Source organism: Cryptomeria japonica, chromosome 2 (genome assembly GCF_030272615.1).
Source record: "Cryptomeria japonica chromosome 2, Sugi_1.0, whole genome shotgun sequence".
NCBI classification, from domain to species: Eukaryota; Viridiplantae; Streptophyta; class Pinopsida; order Cupressales; family Cupressaceae; genus Cryptomeria; species Cryptomeria japonica.
In genome coordinates, this window is record NC_081406.1 from 199,181,465 (window position 1) to 199,200,511 (window position 19,047).

At 37.1% G+C, this 19,047-nt stretch overlaps 1 pseudogene; it reads right to left on the minus strand.

The window, feature by feature from the left end:
* Window positions 1–1,406: 1,406 nt before the first annotated feature.
* LOC131046328 (probable sugar phosphate/phosphate translocator At1g12500) lies at window positions 1,407–2,045 on the minus strand (annotated as a pseudogene).
* Between the last annotated feature and the right edge of the window lie 17,002 nt (window positions 2,046–19,047).

Genomic DNA, 19,047 nt, shown 5'->3' on the forward strand with positions numbered 1-19,047 from the left:
GTGCTCTTCCATTGAGCTAGTACCCTTTAAAGAATAATTATACTATGTATCCTATGTTAGCCTATAAACATACATTTCTACAAAATACAAAATCAAGTATTTGATGACAAAGAATCAATGTTTAAGGACATAACAATAGTATCTAAAATATCTACGAGAGGATTTCAATGACCAATGACCAACTCTACACTTAGCTAAAATATGTACAATCACCAGCTCTACAATCAGCTAAAATATCTACGAGAGGATTTCAAAACAAGAAGATTGACTCACATCTTTGTTTTTGCCCCATATCTCCTCTACTAACTTCTTTGCATATTCAAGGTCATTAGACACTGAAATATTATTGAATAAGGTTCCTAATTTGACCTATTGTACAAGAAAATAGGAGAACACTGATTGTAACTAGCTATTAAATTTTTACCAATAACAAGTGTTTTTGTGAAAAAAAATTGCATAGAAATTGAACATAGCTTAGGAGGCGAATAGGATTTCATTTTTTATTGAGCTCTTTTTTCATTTGAATGAGAAAATTAAGATTTCAATTTTTAAACTTAAAATTTAATCTTGCATTTCAAATACATTAAGTGGAATTCCCACAAAGTTTGTTCACTAATTGTAGATTTGCCTTCCTACTCTAAGTTTTCCCTTTGATCAGTGTAATGGAAGGGGTCCACAATGCAAATAGAAAATATTTGGCCTACAAATCCAATTCATGTATACTCTTAGATCACAGTAAAATACAGTTTTCCAAGGATCTGTGTTCTATTGGACACTAAATTATTCTTCAATATGTAGAAAAATGACATTCATCATACTAAACAAAAATTGTATATAGAATATGAAATATTCATATATCAGGTTCAAATCCAAACGAAGTATTTGGAGTGTTATCAACATCTACAAGAACATCCAAAACCTTGTGTTTATCAGAGAAGGCAAAAGAGAAAATATTATTTATTAAAAAATCCTAAATGAGATCATTGCAAATGTCTGAAATGAAAGAACAATACAAAAGGAAAGTAGCCATTGAAAAAATGTAAATCAAAATTTGCCATAGAGCATTTGCTCTTTTAGAGACAAAAAAATAAAATAATATTCAAGCACATTGGAAGAAGAGATTAAAGTAGCTTGGCACCTGAATTGATTTGAACTTTGATTTTACCAGCCTTTTAACATTTGGTTTATAAGTCTTTGTTTTGAAACCTCAACAAAACTATTTATATGTGCAACATATAGAGTTCAAGGTAGGCTTGCATCAGACATAAGGGATTGGACCTGCTCATCTTGAGAGAGTGTCTGAGATGCACAAGATTCATCAGCATTATTGTTTAACAACTTAATATAAGAACTCATATAGAGAGAATAAGGGAAAAAATCATGGAAGAATAAAATGGTCACAAGCATTAATGTGGTGCCTTGAATTTATTCTTTGCTTCACTATACAAAATCACACCCATGATTGTGATTACAAAACATGTCATCCCCATGAAAGTAACTGGGTTCTTGAAGATAAGAACTGAAATAACCACTGCAATAGTTGCCTTGGCATTCTCCAACAATTGTAAAGTAAGAAGACTGCTATGCTTTGTGACTAAAAAGTTTGTTAGATTCATAAGATAAGCCATCATCATGTTTCGTTGAAGCAGCAATAGGACGGAAGGATTTTCTCTTGCTTTCACAATAGTCACAACTACCACATTACCTTCCACAAAGAGGGTGATAGGAAGCAACAACAATGCAGTTATTGGAGTCATGTACATGAGAAAATTCATAGAGTGTAGTTTCTCTGCCTTAGATGTAAGCAAAATCCATTGAACAAATGATTTCAATTCTCTTGCAGCACTTGATCCCAAGGAAACTAGAAAGCCAAAAAGGTGGAATAGTGGCTCACTGTTGCTTGAAATAACAATGCTAAACACCATAGGTACCAAAACCATATGAACAACAAAGGATTATCTCTTATAGATTATTACAAATGCAAATATTGTTGTGAAGAATGGAGTTGTGGCTCCTATAGCTTGATTAAAGGAAACTGGCAAATATCATATGCCTATGCTACAAAAATGCAGATGGGAGAGGAATTTTGACCCAGGCTAGTGATAAAGAATCAATGCAGTAGTATAGCCATCAAAAGGTCAAAAGTCACCAATCTGATGAGAAGGAGAAACCCTTAAAAAGATGCAAGCTTTATAATGATGCAAACCTTTCTCAATAATAGCAAAATACATCTTCACAGTAGTCATTGAATATAAAGGAAACATAGAGTAAAAATATTAATGATATTTACAACTCCAAGGTACAGTGAAGAAGATAGCCACAGAGAGCAAGCCTTATCAGTAAATGGGACAGTCATAAATAATGAAAAAAGGAGATTTTCTTCATTATTTTGAAGTCATGAAACGACATTGAGCTTAAGGAGCAGCCTTTCACAATACATAGAGCATAGGTTAACTGCCACATTCATAGCCTAGTCATGAGCCTAGTAGGCCTTAGGGTACAATACCTAGGAACTTACAATATCCAAGGAGCCTTATTCACCGTCATAAGGTAGTCCCAGGCCTTTTGGAACAATAAAAGGTGGTTTAGGTTCAACAAAAGAGCAGCTTATGGCAAGAGAACAGTGTCCATACAAAATATCTTTAAGCTATCATGAGGTGACATTTAATGTTAAAAAAATCATAGTCATCACAGTCCTTCAAAGACTTTCAAAGCAAAGTCCTAAACCTTTAAATGTAGGAAGATAGTAAAAGGGACTATGATGATAGTGTTGGCATATGTGTAGAGTGTGATGACATGATGATATTGTATGTTGTCATTGATGTCAATATGTTGAAGTATGAACCAGTATATTGAAGTAAGCAAACTGGCAAGAGAACTGGTATGATGATGTGAACCGGTATATGTGAAAAAGTGAAGCGGTATGTTAGTTCAAGTGAAGTGGTATGTTGAAGTGTGAAACGGTATGTTGGAATGTGAACTGGTATAAAGAAATTTTTGTATCAGGGTTTCATTTGGTATGACTACTGGTTGGTAGTCTCAGCTCCAGGGTTTTCGATTGATGCATTTCAAGTTTTTGTGATTCAATCGACGACATCCTATGATGAGTTAGCATTGAAATGAAGATCAGATTGAGTTTCCATGTCAGCCTTGTGCACATCAAGGATTTCCTTGAGGATCTTGCATGAAGAAGAGTGATCCTATCTACCTCAGGAATGTGCGAAGTCTTAGTAAATGGTGGAGAGCGTGTGATGGGTTATCAGCTTCCAGAAGTGGCAAAGAATGAACGATGGAGAATGTCTTGAGATTTGTTCAAGATCATTTTACACTATGTAATGTGATTGAACAGTCAGGATTGGACCGACTGTATTGATAACCTAAATGTTTAGGGTTTAGGGTTTATGCCATCGACCTATCTATTGCCTATAAGGTCAATGATGATTTGCATTGTGAAGTTGTTGGCAAATGTTATGTGTGTAACCAAGTGAAGAGATACTTGATTCTTGCCAAACCGGAGAAGTGTGTTGGTAGCTACAGAGTGTGATTGCAAAAGTAAAGGAATTGAAATGGATCTACCTTGGCATTGAGTGTTGTTATCAGATCAGTGTATTACCTGTTGACTTCTAGCCATTTTAGCAGTTGGAAAATCCCTTTACTGGGTAGCTTTAATAGGGCTTTTGTAAATCCTTTAAGAGGGTGACTTAATATCATTGAGTTCTTCAAATCCTCTTGCGAGGTAACCTTTAACAAGGTTCTAAACTTTAATTGGGTATTTATCCATCCCTTAAGTGGGTGATCCCTAGCAGGGTCAATTCCTAGTAGAACCTGTTGTAAAGTCTTTAACTGGACAAGGCACCTAACAGAGCAGACTTCAAAAGAGTTCAAAGAACAACTTGTGGGTATTCATCCCCACCGTAGCTTTTCCTGGTTTGGTTTCCACGTGAAAATAAAGTGTGTTATGTGGGTAAGTGCACCAAGGTGGTGAAGAAAAAGGGGGTATAAGTGGCCACTTTTGTTTTTGAAAATAGATAAACCTGAACTTCAAAGAGATATTCGAAGATCACACACTCAAAACTATGAGTTGAAAAAAGAATAAGAATTGTAGTACAACTGAATCTAGTTTCTAAACTACTAAATTTTTTTAAAATTGGATAATATTAAGAGGGTCAAACCTCTCTCGCACGAAAAACTGTTCCTGATTTTTTTTTAAAAACATAACATAGTTGTTTTCGTGTCCTGCACAAAATATATAATTAGATTTAGTATTTTACAAAACCCTTTGGTAGGATGATAGGTAAGATTGAGGTCTAGAAGTTGTGTATTTTTTTGTAATGTTTCATTGAGTATTTTGTTTTTAATAATTTTTTTGAAGTGACCGCATCCTGAAAATTTGGTACCTGTTCGCCAGCGTTGAGCATAACTTGCATCAAAATAATCGAAAATGAAAACTTTTGTTTTTAAAAATGTATAGAATCTAGTGTAGAACAATAATATGTAATTTATTTTGAATTTGGTTAAATTATACCAAAAGTTATTAAAAAAATGGTAGATGTATGTCTATGAGGACTGTTAAGGCACTGGTAAAGAAAATTAAAAGTTTACTATGCTAATGTTGTCTAAAAATAGAAAAAATTATATGGTTAGAAAGATGAGAAGACATGTGAGATTATGGTGGTAATTTTAGAGATACTCACTTGATCATTTGTAAACCTGATGATGATGAAGTTGAAAAAATGTGTAAAGGGACAAAAATGGAGGGAAATGGGGCTTGCAAGTCTTAGGGTCATTTTCCAACCCTCTTACCAAGCCAAAACCCACATGGGTTCTGATGTGCAAGATAACCCGCTTGGGTTTTAAATAAAAAAAGTACCATTCATAGTTCTACATAACCCGTATGGGTTATGTAGAACTAAAACCATGCATTTTGAATTTCCTGAAACCCGTACGAGATATGAAAAACCAAATTATGGTTTTTCATAACCCGTATTGGTTATGAAAGACATTATTTGAGTTTCACAAAACCCATATGGGTTATGAAAAACCATTATTTTGATTTTCACAAAACCAGTATGGGTTTAGAAAAACATCATTTTGAGTTTCACAAAACCCGTACGGGCTATGAAGACATCAAAATGCATGCTTGTAAACTTAGCATATAATACACATATATGTATAGACATACATATATAATATGTGTTTATGTATGTATATATGATTTATAGTTATATATACATATATTTATATAGATATATGTATATATTTTGTATACATGCATGTCTCTCTTCTTGTCCTCTCTCTCATCTTCCTTCCCCATCATCAATCTTCTATCTATTCTGATCACTAATTATCCTTCTTGAGTCTATCTCATCTCTCTCCCCCTCACACTTTTGTCTCTGCCAAGTCTCTCACCCTCTTCTCCTTCTCTCTCTCTCTCTCTCTATCCTCTCTTCTCTCACTTCTCTTCTCTCGTCTCTCATCTCTCTCTCTCTCTTTATCCTATCCTATTATCACCCTCTCCCCCTTCTCTCTCTTTCTCTCCCCCTACCTCTCCCTCTCCGCCCCTACCTCTCTCTCCCCCTCTCGTTATCTGATCATATTCTCTCTTCCTATCCCCTTCTCTCTCTCTCTCTCTCTCGTCTCATCTCTCTCTCCTCTCTCTCTCTCTCTCTCTCTCTTCCTTTTCCCAATCTCCTTCTCTCTCCCTCTCCCCCTCTCCTTTCCCCAATCTCCCTCTCCTCTCCTCTCCCTCTCCTCTCTCCCAATTTCTTCTCTATCTCTCTCTCTCTCTCTCTCTCTCTCATTTTCCTAATCTCCCTCCCTCTCTCCATCCCCTCTCTCTCCTCCCTCTCCCCCTCTCCTTTTCCTAATCTCCCTCTCCCCCTCTCCTTTTCCAATCTCCCTCTCTCCCTCTCCCCCTCTCCTTTCTCCAATCTCCCTCTCCATCTATCCCAATTTCTCCTCTGTCTCTCCCCCTCTCTCTCCCTCGACCCTCTCCTTATCGTACTCTTCTCTCTCTCTCTCTCTCTCTCTCATTTTCCTAATCTCCCTCCCTCTCTCCATCCCCTCTCTCTCCTCCCTCTCCCCCCTCTCCTTTTCCTAATCTCCCTCTCCCCCTCTCCTTTTCCCAATCTCCCTCTCTCCCTCTCCCCCTTTGCTTTCTCCAATCTCCCTCTCCCTCTATCCCAATTTCTCCTCTATCTCTCCCCCTCTCTCTCCCTCCCCCTCTCCTTATCGTACTCTCTCTCTCTCTCTCTCTCTCTCTTTTCCCAATATCCTTCTCTCTCCCTCTCCCCCCTCTCCTTTCCCCAATCTCCCTCTCTTTATCCTATTCTCCCCATCTCCGCCCTCCCTCTCCCTCTCCCTCTCTCTCTCCCTCTCCCTCTCTCCCAATTTCTCCTCTATCTCTCCCCCTCTCTCCCTCCCCCTCTCCTTATCCTATTCTCTCCCTCTCTCTCTCTCTCTCTCTCTCTCTCTCTCTCTCTCTCTCTCTCTCTCTCTCTCTCTCTCTCTCTCTCTCTCTCTCTCTCCTTTTCCTAATCTCCCTCTCCCTCCACCCCCCTCTCTTTATCCTTCTCTCTCTCTCTCTCTCTCTCTCTCTCTCTCTCTCTTCCTATCCCCTTCTCTCTGTCTCTAACTCTCTCTCTCTGTCCCCCTCTCCTTATCCTATTCTATCCCTCTCTTCCTACTCTCTACTCTCTCTCTCTATTCCTCTCTCTCTGTTAATCCTGCCATCACCCTCTCTCTCTCTCTCCCTCTCTCTCCTCTCTCCATCTCTCTCTCTCTCTCTCTCTCTCTCTCTCTCTCTCTCTCTCTCTCTCTCTCTCTCTCTCTTTTTCCCAATCTCCTTCTACCCCTCTCCTTTTCCCAATCTCCCTCTTCCCCTCTCCTTTTCCTAATCTCTCTCTCTCTCTCTCTCTCTCTCTCTCTCTCTCTTCTCTCTCTCTCTCTCTCTCCTCTTTCTTTCCCTATCTCTCCCTCTCTTCCTATCCCCTTCTCTCTCTATCTATAACTCTCTCCGTTCCCCTCTCCTTATCCTATTCTATCCCTCTTCTCTCTCTCTCTCTCTCTCTCTCTCCTCTCTCTCTCTCTCTCCCTCCACACTTCCTATTTGATTCCTAGTTTTAAATAACCTATACAGGTTATGCAAAACTAAGACAAAAACTTATAGTTTTGCATAACCCACGGGTTTCTAAAAAGTACGGGTTTTGAGGAACTTTTCATTTTTTTATTATAAAATATAATGTTCCTCAAAACCAGTACGGGTTTTGAGGAACATTTGATTTTTTATTATAAAAAAATAATGTTCCTCAAAACTAGTACGGGTTTTGAGGAACTTTTGATTTTTTTACTATAAAATATAATGTTCCTCAAAACCCGAACTTTTGTTTTTTATTATAAAATGTAATTTTCCTCAAAACCCGTACAGGTTTTGAGGAACTTTTTGTTTTTTAATTGTTTTTGGCTAGGCTTGGTGTTACCAAGCCTAGGGTATTTTTGAATTTCCAAAACACACACGGTTTATGAGAAATTTCTTTTTTTTTTTGCATGTGGCCACTTTTATGTTCAGCATCTTGGTGCACTTACCCATGTGTGATGCTTTTTCATGTGATGTCTCAGTATTTTCTGTTTAGTGGTAAAGCATGTTGATCCAATGGACTTTATATTTCTGATGTATTACTTGTTTATGCATATGGGTGAAGTGGAAATGAGATATTAGATGTTGTGAAGATCTAAGTGTTACCAATTTATGTCTTTCATAGTCTCACTGTGTTTTTACCAGTAGTGCCCTATTTTAGATCAATGATACTATTTACCAGTTAGTGCAGTCTTTGTAGTCAAAGTGGTTTAAGGAAGTTTTTGTCTATATAGATTCACCCCTCCCTCTCAGTATCAGTTGAGTACTTACTATTCATCATTATTCATCAATTGGTATCAGACCATCCTCCAGGTCCTCTGTGTTGTAGGCTTAACCACTTGAGGAAAAGATCTTATTCTAATGATGAAGATTGAAGGTCCTAAGTTCAACAGAGATAACTTTAAGATATGGAAGGATAGAATGAAAATATACATTAAAAGCATGGGTTATCAACATTGGAGTTATGTTGAGAATACTTATGGTGTCCCTACCAGTACTCTCACCGATGATCAAAGAAGAGAAATTCAGAGAATGGGCAAGTAATGGAAGCTCTTATCAGCAGCCTATCTGATGTTGAGTTTATAGATGTTCAGGAAAAAGACAATCCCAAAGATGTATGGGATACTTTGGAGTCTATCTATGGTGGTGATGAGCATGTGAAGCAAGCTAAGGAAGAAAGCCTTAGAGGAAAGTTTGAAGACATGTAGATGGTTGAAGGAGAGACCATTCAAGAATATGGGATAAGGATTAAAACTGTTGTTGGAGACATCAGAGTGAAAGAGGTACAATGGATGATTCCACCATTGTTAGCAAAGTTTTGAGAACCTTATTACTGGTCTATGCAATAAGGGTTGCCGCTATTCAGGAGTTGAGATCTATTGACAAGACAAAGGTGTCCCTTGATTCTATCATTGCTAAGTTGATCGCATATGAGCTAAACAGTTATGATGGTAGTGTTATGAAGATTGACTCTCTCTCTCTCTCTCTCTCTCTCTCTCTCTCTCTCTCTCTCCTCTCTCTCTCTCTCTCTCTTCCTATCCCCTTCTCTCTATCTATAACTCTCTCTCTCCGTCCCCCTCTCCTTATCCTATTCTATCCCTCTCTTCCTACTCCCTACTCTCTCTCTCTCTCTCTCTCTCTCTCTCATCTCTCTCTCTCCTCTCTCTCTCTCTCTCTCTCTCTCTCTCTTTCCTTCTACCCCTCTCCTTTTCCCAATCTCCCTCTCCCCCTCTCCTTTTCCTAATCTCTCTCTCTCTCTCTCTCTCTCTCTCTTTCCTTCTACCCTCTCCTTTTCCCAATCTCCCTCTCCCCCTCTCCTTTTCCTAATCTCTCTCTCTCTCTCTCTCTCTCTCTCTCTCTCTCTCTCCACTTCCTATTTGGTTCCTAGTTTTATATAACTTGTACGGGTTATGCAAAACTAAGACAAAAAATTATAGTTTTGCATAACCCACAGGTTTCTAAAAAGTACGGGTTTTGAGGAACCTTTCATTTTTTTATTATAAAATATAATGTTCCTCAAAACCAGTACGGGTTTTGAGGAACATTTGATTTTTTATTATAAAAAAATAATGTTCCTCAAAACCAGTATGGGTTTTGAGGAACTTTTGATTTTTTCCTATAAAATATAATGTTCCTCAAAACCCGTATGGGTTTTCAGGAACTTTTGTTTTTTTATTATAAAATGTAATTTTCCTCAAAACTCATTGTTTTTGGCTAGGCTTGGTGTTACCAAGCCTAGGGTATTTTTGAATTTCCAGAACACACATAGTTTATGAGAAATTTCATTTTTTTTTTGCATGTGGCCACTTTTATGTTCACCATCTTGGTGCACTTACCCATGTGTGATACCTTTTCATGTGATGTCTCAGTATTTTCTATTTAGTGGTAAAGCATGCTGATCCAATGGACTTTATATTTCTGATGTATTACTTGTTTTTGCATATGGGTGAAGTGGAAATGAGATATTAGATGTTGTGAAGATCTAAGTGTTACCAATTTATGTCTTTCACAGTCTCACTATGTTTTACCAGTAGTGCCCTATTTTAGATCAGTGATACTGTTTACCAGTTAGTGCAGTCTTTGTAGTCAAAGTGGTTTAAGGAAGTTTTTGTCTATACTAATTCACCCCCCCTCTCAGTATCAGTTGAGTACTTGTTGTTCATCATTATTCATCAATTGGTATCAGAGTGTCCTCTAGGTCCTCTGTGTTGTAGGCTTAACTGCTTGAGGAAAAAATCCTATTCTAATGATGAAGAGGGAAGGTCCTACATTCAACAGAGATAACTTTAAGATATGGAAGGACAGAATGAAAATATACATTAAAAGCATGGGTTATCAACATTGGAGTTATGTTGAGAATACTTATGTTGTCCCTACCAGTACTCTCACCGATGATCAAAGAAGAGAAATTCAGGAGAATGAGCAAGTAATGGAAGCTCTTATCAGCAGCCTATCTGATGTTGAGTTTATAGATGTTCAAGAAAAAGACAATCCCAAAGATGTATGGGATACTCTGGAGTCTATCTATGGTGGTGATGAGCATGTGAAGCAAGCTAAGGAAGAAAGCCTTAGACGAAAGTTTGAAGACATGTAGATGGTTGAAGGAGAGACCATTCAACAATATGGGATAAGGATTAAAACTGTTGTTGGAAACATCAAGAGTGAAAGAGGTACAATGGACAATTCCACCACTGTTAGCAAAGTTTTGAGAACCTTATTACCGGTCTATGTAATAAGGGTTGCCGCTATTCAGGAGTTGAGATCTATTGACAAGACAAAGGTGTCCCTTTATTCTATCATTGCTAAGTTGATCGCATATGAGCTAAACAGTTATGATGGTAGTGTTCTAAAGACTGATTCAACCTTTAAAGCATCTGCTGCACTATCCAAAAAAGGTAAAGAAGCTAGTACCAGCTATGAACCTAGACAAAGTAGAGATATGGATGATGAGGAGATCCTGATGGAATTTGAAGTTGTTTTGGCTAAGAGACTTCCTAAGGGAACTGGAAAATACAGAGGTAAGCTCCCTTTGAAAATTTTTTCTTGCAATAGGATAGGACACATTGTTTTAAACTGTCCTAAAGGTGATAATAAGGACAAACCAGAGAGGTTCAAACAGTTCAAAGGAGGAAATAGGAGAAACTGTCTTATTACAATTGATGAAGGTGTCACTGATGATGAATTAGAAGATGAAGAAAATGAAGACATAGTATTTGTAGCTGTTAAGGAAGATGTGTCAGAAAAGAAGGCTCTTGTCTCCCGCTTTGATAATTCCAATGAGTGGATAATTTATGGTGGTTGTTCTCACCACATGACTAGTGACCGGAGAAAGTTTTTGTCCCTGGAAGAGTATGATGGAGGTGTATTCCAATTTGGTAATGATGCACCTTGTATGGTAAAAGGCAAAGGGTCCATCTCTTTGAATGGAAAAAAGCAGTGTTGATAATGTGTATTGGGTAGAAGGTCTCAGGCATAACCTTTTGAGTGTTGCTCAGCTGAATGATAATGGACTCACTCTGGAATTCAAAGATGGAGTATGCAAAATAAAAGGAAAGAGTGGTGAACTGATGTCCACCGGTATGCAGACCAAAGGTAACCTATTTCAGTTAAACGAAAATATCAGTCAATGTCTAATGGCTAAGTATGATGATAGTTGAATATGGCATAGGAGATTCTGCCATGTAAATTTTGATAATATTGTGAAGGCTAGTAAGATCAAGGCAATTAGGGGATTGCGTGTGCTGAACAAACCGGAGAATCCTTTGTGCAGAGAATGTCAACTAGGGAAAATGTCTTCCTGAACCTTCAAAGGTAAATCTTTCATAGCAGATAATTTACTTGATCTTGTGCATACTGATTTGTGTGGTCCTATGAAAACTAGGAGTGTTTAGGGAGATAGGTACTTTATGATTCTTACTGATGATTTCTTAAGAATGATGTGGGTCACATTCTTGAAAGACAAGTCTGAAGCTTTTGGAAATTTTAAAGCCTTTAGAGAACTTGTTGAAAAAGAAAGTGGAAAGAGAATCAAATGCCTTAGAACTGACCAAGGAGGTGAGTTCACTTCTAGTGAGTTCAATAAGTACTGTGAAGAAAATGGCATCAAGAGGCAACTGTCTACCCCCCAAACTCCACAACAAAATGTCCTAGTAGAGAGGAACAACCAGACTATAGTTGAAGCAGCTAGAAAAATGTCGATTCAAGGGCAGGTTGCTCACACTTTTTGGAGAAAAGCGTTGAGCAGTGCAGTCTACACTATGAGTCGGGTACTCATCAAGAAAGGTAAGGATGAAACTCCTTATGAGTATTGGACCGATAAGACTCCTGTAGTAAGCTACTTTAGAGTGTTTGGTAGCAAATGTTATATCAAGAGGAGTGAACACCAGAGCAAGTTTGATGCAAAATGTGATGAGGGAATATTCCTAGGATATTCCACCAAGAGAAAAGCTCTCAAGTGTTTTAACAATAGGACTTGGAGAATTGTCTAAAGTATCAATGTTAGATTTGATGACAAGTGGTAGATGAACCGGTTGTAACCTTCTGGGAACCGGTTGCAAAACAACCTAGTACTAGTAACAATGCTCCTACACTAGTAGATATTGATGTTGATGAAGATGAGGATGAAGAGGAAAAGCAAGAGGAAATAGTTAAGATCATTCCTAGGCATGTAAAGTTGAATCATGATCCAAAGAAGATCATAGGATATAAGGATGCAGGAATTCTTACAAGAAGAAAGGTCAGAGAAAATTCTTGCATGATCTCTGAATTTGAGCCTAAAACTTTAAAGAGGCACATAAAGATGAAGACTAGATCAAGGCTATGGAAGAGGAAATTGACCAGATAGAAAAGAATGGTACATGGTCTTTGGTACCCAGACCTGAGCACAAAAATGTTATTGGTGCCAAATGGGTTTTTAGAAACAAGATGAATGAAGATAGCATAGTGGTAAGAAACAAAGCCAGACTGGTATGTAAGGGATATGCTCAAGAAGAAGGAGAAGACTATGGAGAAAACTTTTGCTCCAGTAGCTAGATTGGAAGGAGTTCGAATGCTTCTTGTATATGCAGCCTTAAAGGGATTCAAAGTATATCAGATGGATGTAAAATCTACATTCCTAAATGGAATACTTGAAGAGGAAGTGTATATAGAGCAACCAGATGGGTTTTCCCTATCAGAAGACAGTGATATGGTCTGTAGGCTACATAAAGCCTTGTATGGATTGAGGTAGGTACCTAGAGCATGGTATGAACATTTACACTCCCATCTTATGAATATTGGATTTGAAAGAACAAGTGAAGATAGTAATATCTATCTAAAGTCGGAAGGAGATTAGATTCTGATCTGTGAAGTATTTGTTGATGACATAATTTTTGGTGGAGATGACAAGATGAGCCATGCATTTGCAGATGAAATGAAGAAGGAATTTGAGATGTCGCTAATCAGAGAGATTAAGTTCTTCATTGGACTACAGATACAATAAATGAAAGACAGTATCTTTATCACTCAGTCCAAGTATGTCAAAGAGGTGTTGAAGACCTTTGGCATGGAAGACAACAAATCGATTGGTACACTGATGGTGACTGGTTGTAAATTGTCAAAAAAAGATGACTCAGCATTGGTGAATGAGAAGGAATACTGATCAATGATTGGTAAGTTGCAATATGTAGTACACAGTAGACCAGACATTGCACATGCAGTGGGCATTGCTGTACATTTCCAGAAAAGTCCAAGAGAATCCCACTTGGTAGCAGTCAAGCGGATTCTTAGATATCTGAAGGGAACTATAGGTTATGGATTGTGGTATCCTTACAATTATGATTTCAATCTCAAAGTGTTTACAGATGTCAATTGGGTTGGTAATGTGGATGACCGAAAGAGCACAACCGTTGGTTCATTCTTTCTCAGTGGTAGACTAGTCTCATGGATGAGTAAGAAGCATAGTTGTATCTCTCAGTCTACAAGAGAAGCAGAATATGTAGCAGCATTTATGAACTGCACTCAGACAATTTGGATGAAGCATGTACTAAGTGGTTTCAAAGTCCTTGTATCTGAACCAGTGAGCATATTTTGTGATAACACAAGTGCAATTAATATTTCCAAGAATCTGGTATCGCATGCTAGAACCAAGCACTTCGAGCTCAAGTATCATTTCTTGAGGGAGAAAGTTCAGAACAGAGAGGTTGTATTGGAACATGTTTCCAATGAGGAGTAGTTAGCAGATATATTCACCAAGCCTCTACCGTAGGCTAAATTTACCTATTTAAGAGGTGAATTAGGGGTGCTACCCCTTCAAGAGGTGAACTAAAGGTATGTGCTCCACATCACTCAAGTATTGCATTGTCAAATATGTTTAGGATTGGTGTGTTGAAGGATGTTGCTCCTCTAGGGGAGCAGCATAGTGGAACATGGATGTCTGTGCCTCCACTTTGGCATTGTTGTCAAAGGGGGAGAAGATGTGAAGTAGAGAGATATCTTTGTATACTGCCATCAATGCCAAAGGGGAAGATTGTTGGCATATGTACAGAGTGTGATGACATGATGATATTGTATGTTGTCATTGATGTCAATATACTGAAGTATGAACCAGTATATTGAAGTAAGCAAACTGGCAAGAGAACTGGTATGATGATGTGAACCGGTATATGTGAAAAAGTGAAGCGGTATGTTGGTTCAAGTGAAGCGGTATGTTGAAGTGTGAAGCGGTATGTTGGAATGTGAACTAGTATATAGAAATTTTTGTATCAGGGTTTCATTTGGTATGACTACCGGTTGGTAGTCTCAGCTTCAGGGTTTCTAGTTGGTGCATTTCAAGTTTGTGTGATTCGACTGACGACATCCTGTGATGGGTTAGCATTGAAATGAAGATCAGATTGTGTTGCCACATCAACCTTGTGCATAGGAGGGATTTCCTTCGGGATCTTGCATGACAAAGATTGATCCTATCTACCTCAGGAATGTGTGAAGTCTTAGTAAATGGTGGAGAATGCATTATGGGTTATCAGCTTCCAGAAGTGGCAAAGAAAGAACGATGAAGAATGTCTTGAGATTTGTTCAAGATCATTTTACACTATGCAATGTGATTGAACGGTCAGGATTGGACCGACTGTATTGAGAACCTAAATGTTTAGGGTTTAGGGTTTATGCCACTGACCTATCTGTTGTCTATAAGGTCGATGATGATTTGCATTGTGAAGTTGTTGGCAAATTTTATGTGTGTATCCAAGTGAAGAGATACTTGATTCTTGCCAAACCGGAGAAGTGTGTTGGTACCTACAGAGTGTGATTGCAGAAGTAAAGGAATTGAAATGGATATGTCTTGGCATTGAGTGTTGTTATCATATTAGTGTATTACCTGTTGACTTCTAACCATTTCAGTAGTTGGAAAATCCCTTTACCAGGTAGCTTTAACAGGCGCTTTATAAATCCTTTAACAGGGTGACTCAAAATCATTGAGTTCTTCAAATCCTCTTGCGAGGTAACCTTTAACAGGGTTCTAACCTTTAACCGGGTATTTAGCCATCCCTTAATTGGGTGATCCCTAGTAGGATTGGTTTCTAGTAGAACCTATTGTAAATTCCTTGACCGGACAAGGCTCCTAATAGAGCGGACTTCAAAACAGTTCAAAGAACAACTTGTGGGTATTCATCCCCACCGTGGTTTTTCCCAGTTGGGTTTCCACATGAAAAATAGGTGTGTTATGTGTGATGCTTTTTCATGTGATGTCTTAGTATTTTTTGTTAAGTGGTAAAGCATGTTGATCCAGTGGACTTTATATTTTTGATGTATTACTTGTTTATGCATATGGGTGAAGTGGAAATGAGATATTAGGTGTTGTGAAGATCTAAGTGTTATCGGTTTATGTCTTTCACAGTCTCACTATGTTTTACCAGTAGTGCCCTATTTTAGATTGGTGATATTGTTTACTAGTTAGTGCAGTCTTTCCAGTCAAAGTGGTTTAAGGAATTTTTTGTCTATACTGATTCACCACCCCCCCCTCTCTTAGTATCTGTTGAGTACTTATTGTTCATCATTATTTGTAAGATAGTCATTGTAGCCATGTAGATTAAGGATCAAACCCAAATAGAGCCATGAACACCATTGACCAAATAGATAACTAAGTAATCCTTGGCATAATGTCTTTGGTATTCACAAGAATTAGAAAGACAGCAAACACATGTCGAAAATCATAGAGATCTGAGCTATAGTGTAGCCCGAAGAAACCATGTTGAGAGTAGACTTTTATCAGTTAAAAGACTATTCAATGATAGTAATGGAAGCCTAAAGATTAGCAGAGCAGCATCTTCAGCATCAAAAGGATAGTCAAGTAGCTTCCACGGGTTTGGTGGTAGTCATATAAAAGAAAATTTTAAGGTTATAACACAAGGGATCCCTTATTAAGCATATTTAAACTTTGACAGTGAAATACATTGAAAGGCAACTGAATGAAGCATATAAAAGAAGACTCTAAGCTATGTTCCAGTAGGGTTGCAAAGATAAAAATATATAGTCCCAATAAGATAGCTCAATGATTATATCAAGGTCAACATAAAAATAGTAAAGCAATGAGTCACAATAGAAGTTCATTACAAAATCCATAGTCACAAATACAAAGCTACAACCCCAAATAGTCATTGTTCAATTATAACCAATCATTAGCATGAAAACACAGTAAAAATATAATGAAAAGTATAGCCAATAGAAACAGTGTTGCAGGTATAGCAGTGAGATTCATCTTATCAGTGGTACTGTGACTAGGGAAGATTTCAAGATTGTTCCAAGAGTTGTATTAAATGTCTTAAATGGATATTTTCTATTATGAAGTATTATTCCTTTTTCTTTAAGAGGTTTTTTTAGAGTCAATCAAAGGATCTTTTAATTGTTATCAAAGATGCATTAGAACAACTGATCATGGTTATCCTATAAGATTTAGTAGTTATTACAAAGCTATCACAAGTCCATTTGTAGGAGCTTGAAGATAATAACAGTGATAAAACCAAGCTTTATGAAATATGGGCATAGACTAATGCATATATCAAGATGAGATAAAGTAAGCAATATATGGTATCTTTTGGGCTCTCAAAAATCTTTTCAACGTGAGTTAAGGATACTCCTGTTATCCAATTTACATTCTTATGTCAATTGCATATATAGATTTTGTGTATATAATTGCATACTTCATTTTGGTCTCATATTCTAGATGTTTTATGAGTCTAGTTGAAAGAAGGCCAAACACTAGTAAAAAAAAAATCATTTTTATAAGCATGTTGTAAAGATGTCAAAGGGCCATGGTTGTTAGTTTTAAATTTCAAATTCCTTTCATTATGTTGTGTCTCCTTGAAATAGTCTTTTAGAAGCCCGAATCATGGAGCAGATCACATGGTCAAGCTTATGAGGGAATTTTAAACTTTCATTTTTGGCTCAAAACTCCTAAGTTTTACCCTAACCCATTATCAAAGGAGAGGAACTCAGGTTCTCATTGAGAAAGCCATAGTTACATATTTTTGTGGCCACACAAAAGCAATGAGTATTTGAAAGAGCAACGGTGTTCATAATGGTAACAACAGATTTCATGGAGAGGACAATGAGCTATCTAATTGAAAGAGTAGCAGTGTTCATAAAGGAAACAACAGTTACAATGAGGTTGAGAGCCTACAGTGTAAAGTAGGATTCTAGAGCCGATCATGCCCTTTTATGTAGAAGAGCAACTATTTATACCACCATTTCTTTCCAAAAAAGATTGGCATTCAAGTATTGGGTTTTATTCATTACTATGTCATATTTTACAATGATAGTATGACTTTCATAAGAGCAGAGATCCAATAATCCAAACAACATCAACTGAGAGAACATTGCATGAAAGGTTTCTTTGTCTTCTTCTAGGGTCTTATCATGCCACTGCAACATCAATGAATTTGCATAGCACAGTCCTTAGAGTAGTCTACATCAATGGACTAGTCAAATGCTCTATGACAATACTTCAAGGAGAATAGACTTAAATCAAATCAAGAAGGTAGTCTCAGAGCCATGGACAGAAATCACAAGACAGTGACATAGATACCAAAGAGTCAAATGTTTTCCTAGGTCCAATACACAGTGGACAAGAGGGTTTCTCATAATAAAGGAGGACTAAATTTGTAGTGATCAAAACTTGTTTCAAGTTTGAATAATAGAAAATACAGTCATAATGATTCAATTTTATCTCTAAATCCACGATCTGGGTTTCTATGATTTTTTTACAAAAATTAGAAAACAAGCAAGTAAAAAAATCTTTATAAACCCAGATAACATATTTTGATATTTTTCACCAATTTGAAAGGGAATCCAAGATAGCCATAGAAGCCTCACAACAATGACAAACTTCAGTCTTAGGAACAAAGCTCCCTGACAGATATTTAGTGATTGATTTTTACAATGTTAAGTATATCATATTGTCTTTAAGAACTCTCTCTTATGCCTCAAGAAAGATATGACACTCAAACCTTGTAACAGAAAATGGATTAGAAAAGAACAGTGATTGAGTTACAAGAAAGTACAACAAATAAAGAAAACAAAGATGTGAACCTAGCAGCCCCAAGGAGGATAGATAAATATAGTCCCAAATTGGTTCTAAAGCCTATTTTACAATGTTAAGTATATCATATTGTCTTTAAGACTTCTCTCTTATGCCTCAAGAAAGATATGACACTCATACCTTGTAACAAAAAATGGATTAGCAAAGAACAGTGATTGAGTTATAAGAAATTACAACAAATAATGAAAACAAAGATGTGAACCTAGAAGCCCCAAGGAGGATAGATAAATATAGTCCCAAATTGGTTCTAAAGCCTATTGAGGTCATCTAACATCATAAAAGTAAAATAGATGTAGTCCAAGAACCTAAATGACAAGGGTTCAAAGTCTCCATCAAGGAAGCATAATGCAATGAGGAGTTGTCAAAGATAATCATATAGCAGCAATACTCTTTCAAGGAGCAGTCTAAGTATGGTGTGGAAGAAATGAGATTGCAACATTTGTATGATTATGAAGGCTTTTCAAAACTTCAAAGCCATCTCAGGATTTCAATCACCAGTCATTGAAATGGTCAAGAAAGATAGTCTAATAAAAGAAGGCAAAATACAAGCAAGGGTTGATCAACATCAAACATAGGTAATTTTCAATGAATAGAGATGAAATCATAGTCTTGGAGCAGACACAAAGCCTCAAAAGATAAAAGAATAGTAAGTTTATGACAAGAACAAAAAAAGTCATAACTCTATGAGAATAATGATCAGAACGAACACAGTCACATGAAACAATGAACATGTGCTTATAACAGGGCAGAGCTCTACAAGGTTGAAAGATGGTCCCAATCATTAATTTGTGTCTATGATATCAAAGGTGAAGCAAGTGAAAAATGATCCCAAGGTTAATAA